Here is a 15669-nt window from a genome sequence, read left to right on the forward strand (position 1 = left end):
TTTTTGCAAGTCAAACTTTTTTGATTTTGGACAACAAAATCCTCTCAAAAACCTAATAGATGTATTTGTTTTCTGTCAGTGCCACAAGAAAGTAATCACAACTAAACATTTTGTTTGTCATGGATATTAAACTTGTCAACTCTGTTTTTTTTTTTCTGACACCAGTGGAAGATCTAACCCTCTCTCTCTTGATTTACAACTAAGTTCCTTGAAGTCATCTGATTCATACCAAGAGGATTTTTCACCCCAATGACATCAACGACTTGAGATGATCCTGATTATCTGAGTGATTTCAGACTCAGTCACTTACTTGCTTTGCTTTGGCCAGTAAAATATAAACAAATGTAATGTCACTTCCAAGAAGCTGGTTCTGCCATTTCTTTTTTCCTCTGTCACAAAAATGGCAATGTACCCCCCCCCACACACACACATGGCAATATTTCTTCAGCTTAAATCTTGGGTGTGAGAGAGGACATAGAAGAGAGCCACAGCTAACATATCATGGGTAAAAAAAAAATAAGCATTTACTTTACAGGGAAATAAGACTATATTTCAAACTGTAGCTTTTATTTAATTCAACTGACTAGTTCAGGTAAAAAAGCAAATACTTAATTTGATTCTTGCCTGGGCTAGCTTCCACAGTTGAGCCAAAAAAATATAGCAGGAGGTTTTTGAGAATGAGTACTTTAATCATCACTGTTTGGCACACAGGAGCAATGTTTTTCAACCACCCTAATGCTCCACCTGACAGTTTAGACCACAAACAATGGAGAAAAAGAATATCCAATAGTTATAAACTACAGACACACTTTGAACTCTAAATACAAACTAACTTGCTTGTTCTTTGATGCCCTCTTATAGTAACTGCTAAAGAAACAAGCAGTAATCACTATATTAGCAATCTGATTCTAACTACTTCCCTGGAGGTATAGACAGGATAGAGAAATTGATGCCATATAAATATTATCAGAGGTGGCATTTTCACCAAATATTGTACCACTGTATAATTGAGTGTCACTGAATTTTTTTAGCTTATAATGTTTTTTATAAAGTATTTCAGCCAATGATTTAGCATGTATCACGCCTTTTAAATTTATTATTATAAAATACCCCACTTCAGGTACTCAATTTTGGTATTTTATAGAATATTGGTTAAATATTTTTAATGAAGTGATACCAAAATACATTGGCTCAAAGAAGAAAAAAATGTATTCTTTTTCATGAAACAACATGGAGCTACACAGGTGGCTGCTGGGAGAGCAAGCAGTACTGGTTTTCTCCACAAGGTTTTCTGGGGCTGATACCCTCATGAAAGGAATTCCATATAAGTTCAAGGCAGTTGCCATTAGAGTAAGTGGAAGGGAAAAGAAGATGGACGCAAAAAATCAAGGACAAGGACTTTTAAAAAGATAATTCAGAAGTTGCATATTTCACTGCTCTTCATATATAACTGGCCTAAACCTAACCACACCGCCAATACTAACATTAGAAGATGATGAAATCTAGATTGTCTAACCGATAGCCATGCTGCCATCTAAACCACAGGGATCTCATTCTAGAAATAAAGAAGGAGGAAGTGGATAATGGAGAAGTATTAGCTGTCTCTAATTAGAATTAGCCATACCCTCATACAATCCTTCCACAATAGTCATCAGAAAGCTTCTTTTTAAAAACATTTTTCAGATTAGGACACCTCTGTTGAAAATCCTCCTATTCACTTCGTGTAAAAACCAAAGTCCTCACCATGGCTTACAAGTCTTCCCATTTCTGTTCCTCCCATGATCTCTCTAACCTCATCCCTAATAAAAATCGTCCTCAACTTAAGTTGGTTACATCTCAAAACAATTATAATATAAAATAAAATTCAGGTATATGTTTATTATATGTGTTCTACCAAACCTCACAGCTTAGCAGCACAAAACAGAGTACCAGTCATTTATCTTCATGGTGGATTTATGATCTGGGATCTTCAGTTCCCTGCTATTGTTCAGCATGAAAAAAGAAGATCCTGCAGGCATGATGGCACTTGCCTGTAATCTCAGCTCCTTACAAAGCTGAGGCAGGAGGACTGTAAGTTGCAGGTCAAATTGTGTAGTTTTGCAAGAGCCTGTCTCAAAATAAAAAGATCTGGAAATGTAGCTCAGTGATAGCTAACCGCTGGATCTAATTTCTTTTACAAACAAATATTATGCTGCATATAACTAGTGTAACAAAAGATTAAATTCAAAATCTGAAATACTGTCCTACTGAATATATATTGCTTTCAAGATTAAAAAATCCTTGAATCAAACCATCATAAATGTAGCCATTTTAAATGTGGAGCCACCAATTCTCTTCCCATGAAATAAAACCAAATAGACTATATATGCTATAAGACAAATAAAAGACAGAATAATATATTTGAAACTGTAAATGATGAAAATTTTTAAATAAAATAAATGTCTAAGCATCATGGGGAAATTTTGATTAAACCGACTCTGTTGAAATTATGGACTTGTTTTTTTTTTTCAACAAAGGACAATATGAAGTTAAAAGACAGAAAACACCAGAAGCATTTGTTTGAAACATCCAAAAAAGACAAAGGACTAATATTCAGTTTATGCAAAGTCCTCTTACAAAAACAGGAATTATAACTGAAAATTTGATAAAAACCAGAAAGTAGAATGATTTTTCCATGGGCTGGGCTTGTAGCTTATTTGTAGAGTTTATGTGTAAGGCACTGCGTTCAATTATCAGCAACACACATAAGTAAATAAAATAAAGTCCCATGGAAAACTAAAAATGAATATATTAAAAAAATGAGCATTACAAGAAAATTCAGTATGCCCAATTAAATTTGAAATTCAGATAGACACTGACTTTTGTTCAAGCATAAGTAGATACCCTATATTGCATGACACCTTTAAAAATATTATTTGTTATTTATCTGAAATTCACATTTATAATAGCAAATCCTCTATTTTTATTTCATAAATTTGGCAAGTGTAGGTAAAATCCACACAGCTAACAAGCGAATAAAGAGAAGTTCAGCTTTACCAGCAATCAAAGAATGCAAATTAAACAGAAAATGTCATTTTACCTATTAGCAAAGACTAGAAAACAAAGCTTTTATTGAAAAGTGTACAATGCTCGCTTTTTTTCCCCAATTAATTTAAAAAGACAGCCTACCACCTTACCTATGATCCTTTTTAAAATCAGTTAACTAGGCAATAAATGCTCAACTAGTCACTGGATATGTAAAGAGACACATTTGAAATCCATTACTTTATATCATAAATATCACAGAAATAAACAAATAACCACATTTGGGACAACAACAATTTTTTCCTTATAAAATACAGGTGCTAATTAAGTATAATTTTGTGAAGTTTAACTCTTAAGAATAAAACTCCTGAATACCATGTGGTAGAAAAACAATAGCTGTTTTGTATATATCAATTTTAATGTTGGGTTAAGATCAATGTAATTGGTGATCCTCATAGGTTAATAAATTTGGCTGGTAAACAAAAATAAGAGTCAGAATTTACATTTTTTCAAGAGATTTCATGTAAAATTATTTTATCAAAATCACAATTATAGCTTCATTACTAAATAATACCTATCTGGAAGTCACAAGGTATGACACAAAAACTGAGGTTAAGAAAAAAAGTACAGGCTTCATATAAAATAAATGCCCACTATTTTAAAAATTATTCTGAAATTATAAATATAGTACTTTAAATAAAATTTGAATATAACAAAGAAATTATATGAAAAACTCTCTTTGGCTTCTCTTACTTCCAAGATAACAAATGCCCCACTTTATCTTAAATCTATACAGGAAAAAAAATTAAATGAAGTCACAATATATCAATTTTAAAAACTGTTTTGTTACAATTCCAGCAGTCATAAATGGTAACATTTTATTTTATTCTGAAAAATATATTATAAATATTAAACAGCTGAATGAATTTATATACATAGTGCTATGATATAATAATTGTTGTAGTGTGATTCAAAGAAACTAAAATGATTCAGCATATCTTATCAAACAAAAGACATGATCATCAAACCTTCTAAAATGTTAACAGGAATAATTGCTAGTTAACTTTCCTTCCAAAAATATTCTATTTTAAATATATCTCTAATAAAAAAACAAAAACTTTCAGATCCATAATTCATCATCTGTGAAGGTTAATCTTGGCAAATACATGATCAACCAGAATAATAGACATAAAAGTAACACAATCTTCACCATAATTTTTACAGAACTTCTACCAAAAAAAATACATTTCACTATATAAATGATTCTTGAAGCAGCCTGAGTCCCAAATATGAAATAATCCTGATTTTGGTAGATAACAAAATGTAGAATTTGTTACCTTTTTTTAAAAAGTTCAAAAGTAAAACCAGAACTCTATTATCACAATAGCTAACATGAATATGTGTAACATAAATAAAGAGAATAAAGAGTACCTATTCTTCAACTTCAAGAAAGAAAAAGATCATTCTTCTGCTCTTGCCCCAAGATGGAAAAAACTCAACTACAATTGTAATTTTAAATTTGCCATGACCAATCAATCTTGAAGGTCGACTCAACTTTTTATTCAGTGAAGAAAATCAACCAATCACCAACTTCCTGAATTTAGTAATGTCCTCAAAGTAAGTCAGTTTCTAAAATTTCAAGCTTAAAGTTAACCAATCCTTAAATTGTCTAACTTTTGAAAATCACCCAAACTTAAAACTCCATGCTTTTTCAAACTCCACATAAGAACATTTTTCGCCTTCTGGGAGAACAGTGATCTCAAAAAGCAGAGTTCTCCGTTGCTTAGAAAGCATGCAATTCAGCTTTATTTCAGCAATATTTAATGGTGATCTCCTCACTCATTATTCTAATAAATGAGTATTTAGATATTAGTATTTTTCCTCACTGAAGTAAGAAAAATATTTGTTACAATAATGCAACATAATGTCAAGTTTGGAATCTTCTTCATTTATAAAAAAGTACATTTTTTCATGTCCAACATATATGCACACTAGCAAAAGTCAGACTCCTTCTCTCCCTTCCTCTAAAATCCACAATATCATATTATCAATGGTCCAAATCCAGCCAATGAATGTACAATATAAAATATTTTAATATTCAACCACTAAAATTTATACAAAGAATTGAATAATATCAAAAATATTTTAAATACAGCTTAACTATTTAAGTTTATATTCTTTTTAACCTAATAAAATGATGATCTAGCTTGTTTCTGTAAAACCTGACACTCCAAATTCAAAATCCTATCTTGGATTTAATTGGACAAAGTAACAAACTCCTAAATTCCCCAATTAAGAAATAAAATAACTATCACCAGTTCCTATCACCTCATAAAAATGATATGCTCATTTAGCATAGAATAAACTCCAAATGTTTCACAAAGAAAATAAAAACTGTATTATTATAATTTACTCTGTTGTTAAGTCAGTTTGAGGTTTAGGTTACAATGAAAAGAAACAGCCTCAAACATGATGTAAACAATGACTACCCAATTTATTTCACTTGTCTATATGATCAAATTAGAAAATAAGATAAATGGGAAGCTTAACCCTTGCATAAATCTATCTGTATCAGAATGGCAACATAAATCCCAGCATGTTGGACACCTGCCTTAACTATGCTCAAAAAACAGCTGAGAGCTACACTTGGACTATTTTTGGATTAAGTGGTCTCAAAAAATATATTCTAAATAGCAAAAAGAGCTACCTTATGATAAAAAAAAAAACTCAGTGAACTTTCAGTATTACAAACAGTATTACAAACATTCAATTTACCAACCAATTCAAGTGGCAAATTAACCTTTGTGTCAAAAGAAATATTAAGTAATGTAATCATAGATTTCGTGAATTTATACAAAACTTGACAATTTTATTTTTTGAAGAATTATAATTTAAGAAGCAACACAGCTCAAAGCAAACAGTAAAAATTACATTATGAGTGGCTGAGGTTATGGCTTGAGTAGAGCATTCGCCAAGAACATGTGGGGGGCCCTGGGTTCAATCCTCAGCACAACATAAAAATAAAATAAAGTTATTGTGTCCTACAACTAAAACAAAATATTTTTAAATTACATTATGAGTTTGGTGATCTTGAATATAGAGTGTAATTTCCCTAAATCAACTTTCTTATCTATAAAGTGCGAACAATTACTCAATTCAAGGGTTTTTAGGAAGATTAAATGAGTTAAAAATAATTGGTGACTTTAAAAATAACCCAGGCATTAAGACCTACCTCCAAATCTTAGTCTTCCTCATCACTAACTTGCCCCAACAATATGGAAAGTCCTTTGACCTATGTCTGTTTTATTATTCATCAAATAATGAAGATAATGTATTGCTATGTATTTTACGGGGGTTATATGACAATGGTATATGAAAACTAACGTATAAAGGGTCATTGAAATATATAGTCAAGTAACTCTAAGATAGCTAATTGTACAAAAAATAAAGAAAATTTATTCTAGCAAACCTGTTACAATGCAGGACTGTATAATGCCCAAATTAAATTAATTTTATAAGAAAAATTTCATAGTTCAAAAAACACAAAAGCTCTAGATCAATGCCAACCAAAAGTATTTAAAGTTATTGTCACTAGTTTCAAGAACTATTTTCTGTGCAATTAATGAACCAAATTATCCCAGCTATACAACAAACTAAAAGCAACAAAACAAAACCTTTTATTCCAGTTCAGGAATTTGCCACTTAAAACGACCACCTCCATTGGGGAAAGCAGAAAGTATAAAGAGGATAGGAGAGAGACAGCCAAGAGAAAGACAGATTAAAAATAGAAAGAGAACACAGGAAGAGAAGATTTGGGGGAAAAAAGAAAAGGAGGAGAGTAGAGCAGAGCAGAACAGAACAGAATAATGGTTTTGATCTTGAATGTCCACCAAAGGTTCATGTACTAAAGGTTGGTTGCCAGCCTGTGGCCTTATTGGGAGGTGCTGGAACAAAGCCTAGTGGAAGAAAGTCTGTTCATTGTAGCATGCCCTTAAAAGTTTTATTGGCATCCCATCCCCTTCTTCCACTCCTTCTCTCTCACTCTCTGCTTCCCAGCCACTATGCACTCCCCATCATGATGTACTGTGCCACCACAGACCCAAAGCAATGGGCCAAGCAATCATGGACTGACCCACACCAAAATACTAGGCCAAAATAAATCTTTTCTAATTTTAATCTCAGATATGCTGTCCCAGTTATAGAGACATAACCCAAGAAGAAAGAGTGATGTGAGCAGAGTGGAAAGGACAGGAGAAGAAAGAAGGGAAGTAATAAATGAAGTGATAGGAGAGATTTATACAATTTCTCAACATCAGCAGCATTGAGCTTTTACAACATTTTTTGTTGTTGTTAGGAGGTGGTCAGATGAATGGTAGAATGCTTCTGGCATAAACCCACTATATATCCCAAACACAGTTATGACAACCAACATTGCAAAATATCACCAGAGTGGGTTGAAGCAGATAAAATTATCTTTTTACTAGTCTAAATTCATAGCATCAAATTCCAATATTTATCTCTCTACAGATTAGTGGTTCAGAATGGAACTTGACACTAGCAGCTTTGAAACAAAAGAACCAAATGAAAAACTGCTGCTTGTGGAATGGCAACAAAGACAACTATAGTTATAGTAGGTAGCTATGGATAAGCTACGTATTCCATCAACAGGAAAGGGATAACTTTTGCTTATGATTATCTTTTGGGGTGACAATTTGGTTTATCTGTCACTAAATCTTAGTCTCACCCACACTTACCAATTATTAGTCATTAGTTTTTATGTAAAAAAAACTAAGAAACTATGAATTACAATTCATAATTTAAGTTTACATAAATTATTTAATTTATTATTACATTTACAGTGTTAAAAATACAAAAAAGTACTTAGTTAGCACTCCTAATCTCTATGAGCAAAAAGGTGATATGCAAAAACAAGGGTAACTAAAAGAAGTAGCATTTTATGAATTATATTTAAATGCCTGATATGCTCATCACTGGCTATATACATTGTTTTCTACAATAAAAAAATGTCCATATATTTATATTTGCACTCTTGCAATAAAGGATCTTTAAAATTAGCTTGTTTAGGAAACTGAGGGCAGGTAGTTATTTTATAACTTATCCTTAGTGATTTGGGTCCTGGAAGGATCTCACAGGAAGCCTGGACTATTGTTGACATATGTTAGGCAGGCCCCTCCTTGTGTAATCTGTATAGTTTATGTTTTGGGCATTTTCTTTGAAAAATTTGATTTTCTCTTCTGAATCAAAAATAAGTGTATTTGTGTTAAATTTAGAATGTTTAGCTTTTCCATTTATCTTTCAAAATAATTTCCAGGCTGTGCTCAGATGTTGTGTAAAAGTTACCATCCAATACCATGTTTTCTAAGAAACCTTTTCTTCAAGGCACTGGCAATTATAATTTAAAAATAAAATAATATAACTAGTATTGGAAATCTTTGTGACAATGGGTCTCAAGAGCTAAATCAGATTTCTTTTAAGACAGAATTTTAAAAAAATACTGAGGGACTCATATCTGACAATTCTGATAAAACATAAAACCTCCCAATGCCCAAACTATTAGATACATCATTTAAACAGGATAGAAAAATTATAAAATGGAATTTCATTTCATTTTATTTCTCCAATACATATAAATAAACCATTTTAACCATCATGTTTGCTAGCAGAATCATGAAATAAAAACAACTTCTGCATTCAAGAGAAAAAATGTAAATGCTCTTTTTTTACCTAAGAGCCCAAATTATTCTTTGTTGTTTTCTACACCTGTATTTAAAAATCATTACCAAAGGCCAAGAGTCGATTGGTTTACCTGAATTGAATAGTCAGTAGGTTCTATTGTTGCTACATACAGCATGTGTGTCATTTAACAAGCCCAGAACTCAAAATGTTGGAGCTTTTCTAAAAAAAAAAAAAAAAAAAAAAAAAAAAAAAAAACATATTTAGGAATACTTGAGAATTCCAAAGTGACTCTGAAAGTCGAATCCTAAAATCTAGTAGACATTCATCCTGAGCATTTCATGGGTACTGAAGCATGTCTAGTATGCACACAAAATTACTTGCTCAAATTGACGTAAAACAGAGAACAATACTCAATACTTAATATTAACAGAAGTTGCATAATTAAGACTACCCTCCTTTTGTTGCTTATTTCACAATCTTTTAAATTTTCTCACAATAAAGAGACCCTCAAACCAATTTTTCTGATTTCAGTCATTGAAAAATTAAGACATTTCTTTCAAATCCATTATTAGTGAAGAATGTTTTGAAGGAAAATGTTTCCCACAGAACCTAATAAAATTTCTCATTGTTTTTCAAATTTAGAAACAACTAATGCCTGGAATTGATATTTTTTCAGACTAGCAAACAATACTAACAGGATTCATACATAGAATTTTCTGACATAAGCAGGAAAGTCTGCTAACATTCACAACATTCCTACCACTCTTCTTTCAATCAAAAAGATGGCTGAGAATTAGCAGTTATTTGTTGTCAGTACAAATATACATTTAAACTTTTATTTTTTGGCTAAAATTTTAAATAGTCAAATTTTATTCCACTTCCAGGGCTCAAATAAAAAAAATGAAAATTAAAATGGGCAACAAGGCCCATATGCCAAAGTTATTTTTAACCAGTAATTGTAACCTATTGCCAGTAATTATTTACATATATCTGCTTGTTTTATGAAATAAGCACTGGTAAGTTATATAGGAGAAAATTTGCAAGAATGGTACTTGCCAATGGGTTATCTTAAAGCTTCTGGAATAAATAAGCATTTAGAAAACATCAGCTCTTAAGCCTTTTTTTTAATCTGTAATTTGAGTTAACAAAACATTTTCTAATATTACTTTTCCACTGTTATATTCTGGAGAGTCTAGTTACATGTAACAAGGGTGATTTATTAAAAAAATAACTAAGTCACATGTAATGGAATGCTATATACTTGCTTTTAATATGATATGGAAACAGTTTAAAGCAGACAAAAAATCTGTCAAATCAAAGTAAATAAAGTTCATTTTATGTACCCCCAGCAGAAAACTGTAAAAACATCACAACCAAAAGATTACCCACTCTCCTCACCAGGCCAAAAAAAAAAAAAAATCATCACAATTGTTTTATTGGTGAGCTTAACATTTCCCTAGGATTTAATTAGAAGTTGTAAAGAACTTAAAGCTTCAGCAGTAACTGTTGAAAGTGATACAGTACAAAGCTAAAGCCCGAAAGGGTTCAGATTGCCCACCCATCATTCACCACTCCTCACCCCACTAATATGTAAAAGCTCCTGATAATTTCTTTTTTTTTTCCTTTTGAAGTTTTTTTTTCTTTAAAAATGTATTTGCTGATTGTTTTTCTTGGTTGGCTAAAAATATTAATGCTAGTTTCAACAATAAATAAATTAATTAAATATTTTAATAGAAGGAAGAAATATGTAAAGCAAATATAAGGGAAAATTACTTAGGACACTTTTTTGGTTTTGAAGGGGAATGTGACACTTTGCAGTCTTGAAGTGCTACGTTATTGCTATTTGTTTGTTTTATCAAAATCTCAAATTTTGAGAATCACTGAAATATAGACATGGTCTGAATGAAAAAATATGGTGGAAAAAAAGCAAAAACAGAATAATGAAGGAAATTTAGCTAATATATAGTTCCACAGCATCATCTTTTCCATTTTGAAAATAAGTCTTTACAGGTGTGTTTCCTATCTTGATTTCTGCTCAACAATGTTTATTATGTTCTGAATTCAACAGTAATTGATGTGTGCTGAAGGCTCATTTGTTTCTTACTAAATGTAATTAATTCATTTTTGTCCTCTTAAATTTGAAAGACCTGCTACCCATGGGAGGTGCTAAATCTTCATAGAATTCTGGATTCTGTGTTTAATGTCTGTCTATCAAGGGGACAAGGGAACAATGTGCTTTAATGCACATATTTTCTCTATCCATGTGTAAGAAGCTAAAACTTTAATTTTGTTAATAAAACTTACAATTGAGTAAAAATAAACACTGATTTTAGTGACATTTGAAGCACTGTATTTAGTTTTGCTTGACGTACCATAGCTCCTTAATGCTGCTTTGTTTCTATAGAGTTATATTTTTAAATATTTGTGAATTAGAGGGACTCATTTACTGAAAGAGTAGCAGAAGAGGCCAAATGGGATGTTAAAAACAAAGCAAAATTGGAAAAGAAAACATTCCTTAATTTTAAATTGGTTTATAATTCATTTGCTGATTATATTTTAAAAATTGATAATCTTTTAAACATTTATTTGAAAGGAAAGCAAAAACTGTAACTTTATCAGTAAATTCTTCACTAATATATAAGAAAATATGAACTTCAAAATCATCACTACATTCTTGAATTTTCAAAATTACAATGTTTTGTCATTTTACCTTGTGTTTTTATTGTTATATTATTGAGAATTGATTATTTTTATTGTAGAATTTCTTGAAGAACAGTTGAATTTCCATAAAGGTGATTAGTATGTTTTGAAAAAAAGTTAAAAATTATTTTCATGTGGAAAATATTGGAACCCTGGTGTTCTACCCTAACTCTAGGGCAACAGTTAGCTTTCTGTGTTTCTAGTAGTCTCTTTTCCTATCTGTTGAATTCCACAAGCCCACGCACAGACTTTGAGCAAAGCTCCTGTTGGAGCTATTCTGACAAGGGTGTCGATGTCCTGGAAGCCCATGAGCATGGGATAGTAATGCCATCTGTGCCCAGGGGCCAGTGATGGGAGCATGGAGCCAAGTACAGGGAGGGGCACAAAGGATGAACCACCTCTATCCTGCTGTGAAGGCAGAGCCAGAGGAGAGCGCCTGGGCCAGCTTGCCTGACCTCCTGAACTCAGGTATGAACTCAGCAGGTCTTCACTCCACCATAATGTGCCTGCTGTAGGAAAACTGAGTTTTTACAGATTCTTGCACTCTCCTAGTTTTCTTTTGGCTCCTGGCCGCTGCCAGTCCTGTGGCCGTGTTTGCTGTGGGCATTTAAATCTTGGAAGATCAGGGGAGCTGCTGGACATGGTGAAGGCATTCATGCTTTTCAGAGCGGGAGCCTGCTGTTCGGGGAGAGAGGCACCAAGGTTTGGGAAGGCCAGGCCTCACCCAGCAGGTCAGGGTCATCACTTTTCCCCACAGAGGCTGAGAGAGCCTGTGAGCCAGGGGAACATGCAAATGGACATGGCTTTTAAGCATTTCTGGTGAAGGGATTTAGATTTATAATCCTTTCCCCTCCGTCCTTCAAGTGGAAATGTGAAGTCTGGGATGTATTCTAAATTTAACACAAATACACTTATTTTTGATTCAGAAGAGAAAATCAAATTTTTCAAAGAAAATGCCAAAAACATAAACTTTACAGATTACACAAGGAGGGGGCTGCCTAACATATGTCAACAATAGATGTGAAGTTTATATTTTCATCTTTTTATTAAAATTCCAGAGGGCTGGTGAAAAAGTTTGATCAAACTTCTTCTTTAAGTCAATTGTATAGAATTTTAAACTTATTATATAATTAACGTGAATGTGAAAATGTGTATGTCTTAATAAACTCACTTTGAAAAAAAACAAATCCCCTCAAGTTCCCATTTTGACTCCATGAAATAGAATTTTTGAGTCTGTCACATACCCTATAAACTTATTTTTAATTTCTTTATGTTTAAATCACAACCCAGCCTGGGATCTTCTTCCAATACCTCTCTCTGTAGACTTTAATGGGGAATCAAAATGTAAAGCAAAAATGTGATTTGAATTGCAAATTTCCAAACTAAGTATCACAAGCTTAGTATCAAATGGTAGATTTGGAGTTAAGATATAATAACCTCATAAATGGCATATTTACTATCACCATTATTATTCAAAATTGATTTGAAAACTTGTGTTAATACAGAAGAAAAAAATATGAATGAAAATAAGGAATGTTTTCTTTTCCAGTAAATGAGTTACTTTCAGTACTAGAAAACCATGGGCAATTTACATTATTTTCAGATGCTATAATACCTAGAATGCCCAAGAAACAATATTAAAACACGTTTTTAAATAATAGAATTAGGTGAAATGGAAAAATGTAAAATAATTATACAAGTATCAATGGACTTTCTCTGTACTAGCTGCAGCTTTGTTGAATAGCCAAAGGACTGTATATGTCACAGCGACTCATAATAGCTAAACTTTCTTATTAACATCACAAGAAAGCTGAGGATTATTATTGAAGAAAACTCCTACAAGGGTCTGTCACATTCTCACATGTCTTGCTAGATATAATAAATATGCAAGAATCTGATCTTTTCCTACCCATCATTTTATCAGGGTTGTTTTTAAAGTGAGAAACCTTGATAGATGAGTTAATTTCTACTTCTGAAGAAATTAACTCATCTTGCTCACTGCATGTGACAAAATAATGGGATTTCAAGCCCAGAGCACTTTTCCTATAATGTAGCCCAGTGTTTATCCAGGCATATATCTATACCCATTAACATCACCACTGCAGGAATGGAGATTTAGGAAACTGATCCAAATGTGCTGATATCTTGATTGCTGCTTTTTCTGTACAGAACTGAGCTGGTGCTTCACCATGTTCTTGAATCCCCAAAACTGTGAGCTAAATAAACTTCTTTTCTTCATAAGTAGCATGCCTCCAGTATTTCATTATGGTGCCAAAATGTTGACTAATCACTAAAGTATATAGAACAAGCATGGATATATATAATCTTCTTACCAAGTAGGGAAGAGGTAATGGCCAATAATAAAGTCAAACATTCGAATGATAAACAGATATAAATGGAAAACCAATTTTTATTTTTTTATATTTTTGGTAAAAAACAAAATTTATGACGAAATCTCCCACTAAAAGGCAAGCTCTAAAATGACTGAGAGGCACCAACCCAGCATCCAGCTTCAGAACCAGTTGTGTTGACAGATGATCAGGACTGGGGGCACAGAGAATGTATGGACAGTGTTTCGTATAGGGCCTGGAACCCAAGTCTGTGCAGGGTTGAGGGGTGTTGCTGGACAGGCAGTTCAGAGGGCAGGATCTTTATCACACATAGTTGTTGATGGACCTTTATTTTATTTATTTATTTATACACAGTGCTGAGAATTGAACCCAGTGCCTTATGCATGCTAGGTAAGTGCTCCACCACTAAGCTACAACCCCAGGCCCTTCACAGAGTCTTTTAAATTTGAAAACTATGAAGTATTTCTGCAGTATTGTTCTTGATGTAAAAATAAAAGCATCTAATTGCTTGGAAGACAACCTGACAATGTTACCTTTTAGCACTAGTGGATAACTTACCAGTGGTTGTGCTAGAGAGTTTGGTTCTCTTCTTCTGATGGGTGGCAGAAGGTTGTTTCTTCATGATCTTCAGACTCTGGAGCAGCAGGGTCTTGCTGGTTCGCATCTGAACTGCCACTGCTGGTGTTGGGGCTGTCATCATCATCAGACATTTGCTTATCACTGGCCATCTTCATGAAGTTGTCACTTGGAAAACTGTTTTAAAGAGAAAAGGGAAGAAATGTTAATCTAAGAAATCAATCAACAGCTTTTCCTTATCTTAATATCATTCCCAAATTGTATCTTTATAAAAAGGCTTCAAAAGTGTTCACATTTATTGTATGAAAATGTTACTGGGGATAGGATGAGTCTTACAATGCCAGCTCTCAGGGATTGTCCGAAATCACCCACTCACATTTTTTTCCATTCCTTGGATAATCTATCAATTGTCTACTTTCTCAGAAGGCATGAAAAAGATTTGTCGGGGAACTTAAGGCAAGGAGTATTAACAACATATGACACACTGTAAATAATAGGTTTTTATGAAAAATGTTAAAAAGTCACTACAGGTCTAAATATTCACAGACTGACATGGGTCAGAGCTACCAAATTCCCTTTCCCAGAGGAAAACATTCCCTGTTAACCGCTCATATGCTTATTTAAGGTGAACATCCCTCTTCTATGCATGTAAAACCTTTAAAAACAACACTGGGAAATTTAAAACTCAACTAACAAGCTGCCTTAGCCTTTTCCAGGGCCAGCAGTGAAGATTCATCCAGCTGCCACCATGGGAAAAGCAGAATCCAAACTACACTTTCGGCAAAGCTCCCCACATCACCAAGGTTCCTTGCTCAATCTTTACATCATGGGGAACATTTTATCCAAAATCAACGAAAAGAAGGGTAAAAGCCCAAGGAAAAACAACAAAGCCCCAAGAACTGCAACAAATGTCTGTGCCCTCATAGGCGAGCCGCTGCCGCTGTCGCTGCTGCTGCCGGTGTCCACGCAGCTGCACGGTCCTTTGTGGGGAAGGCCGCCCACGGACAGTTCGCTACCCCAGCCGCCAAGTAATAGGAGCAGCCAAAAGGCCCCGCAGCTCACGGACACCGGTGGCGTGGATGCCTGGCGTGAACGTAGCTGCCGCTGCCGATGCTACCTCCCTACCTTGCCGCCTGAAGGAAGCTGCCGCCGCCCCTACTGCCCCCCACGTGGACCCCAGCCCCCCACCCCTTACCGCGCAGCGAGAATGAAGCTGCCGCTGCCACTGCCTCGGCTGAAGCTCACGCGGACAGCATTCCCGCTGCCATACTTCCCGGCAGGAATGAAGCTGCCGCAGCCCCACCGCTGCCGCCCCCGGCCG

The 15669-nt window shown here is 33.8% G+C and overlaps 1 long non-coding RNA gene across 4 annotated transcripts in view; it reads right to left on the reverse strand.

Moving 5' to 3' along the window:
* LOC144374566 (uncharacterized) overlaps positions 1 to 15669 on the reverse strand; it is a 30098-nt gene that overhangs the window by 13932 nt on the left and 497 nt on the right. For 3 of the 4 annotated variants that reach the window (XR_013433939.1, XR_013433938.1, XR_013433940.1), the window contains exon 2: positions 14331 to 14525. This is a non-coding gene — a long non-coding RNA (uncharacterized LOC144374566). Of the gene's footprint in view, positions 1 to 14330; positions 14526 to 15543; positions 15562 to 15669 lie in introns of those variants that run through there. The other variant, XR_013433941.1, reaches the window with a different exon arrangement.

Source organism: Ictidomys tridecemlineatus, unplaced genomic scaffold, assembly GCF_052094955.1.
Source record: "Ictidomys tridecemlineatus isolate mIctTri1 unplaced genomic scaffold, mIctTri1.hap1 Scaffold_75, whole genome shotgun sequence".
Classification (NCBI taxonomy): Eukaryota; Metazoa; Chordata; class Mammalia; order Rodentia; family Sciuridae; genus Ictidomys; species Ictidomys tridecemlineatus.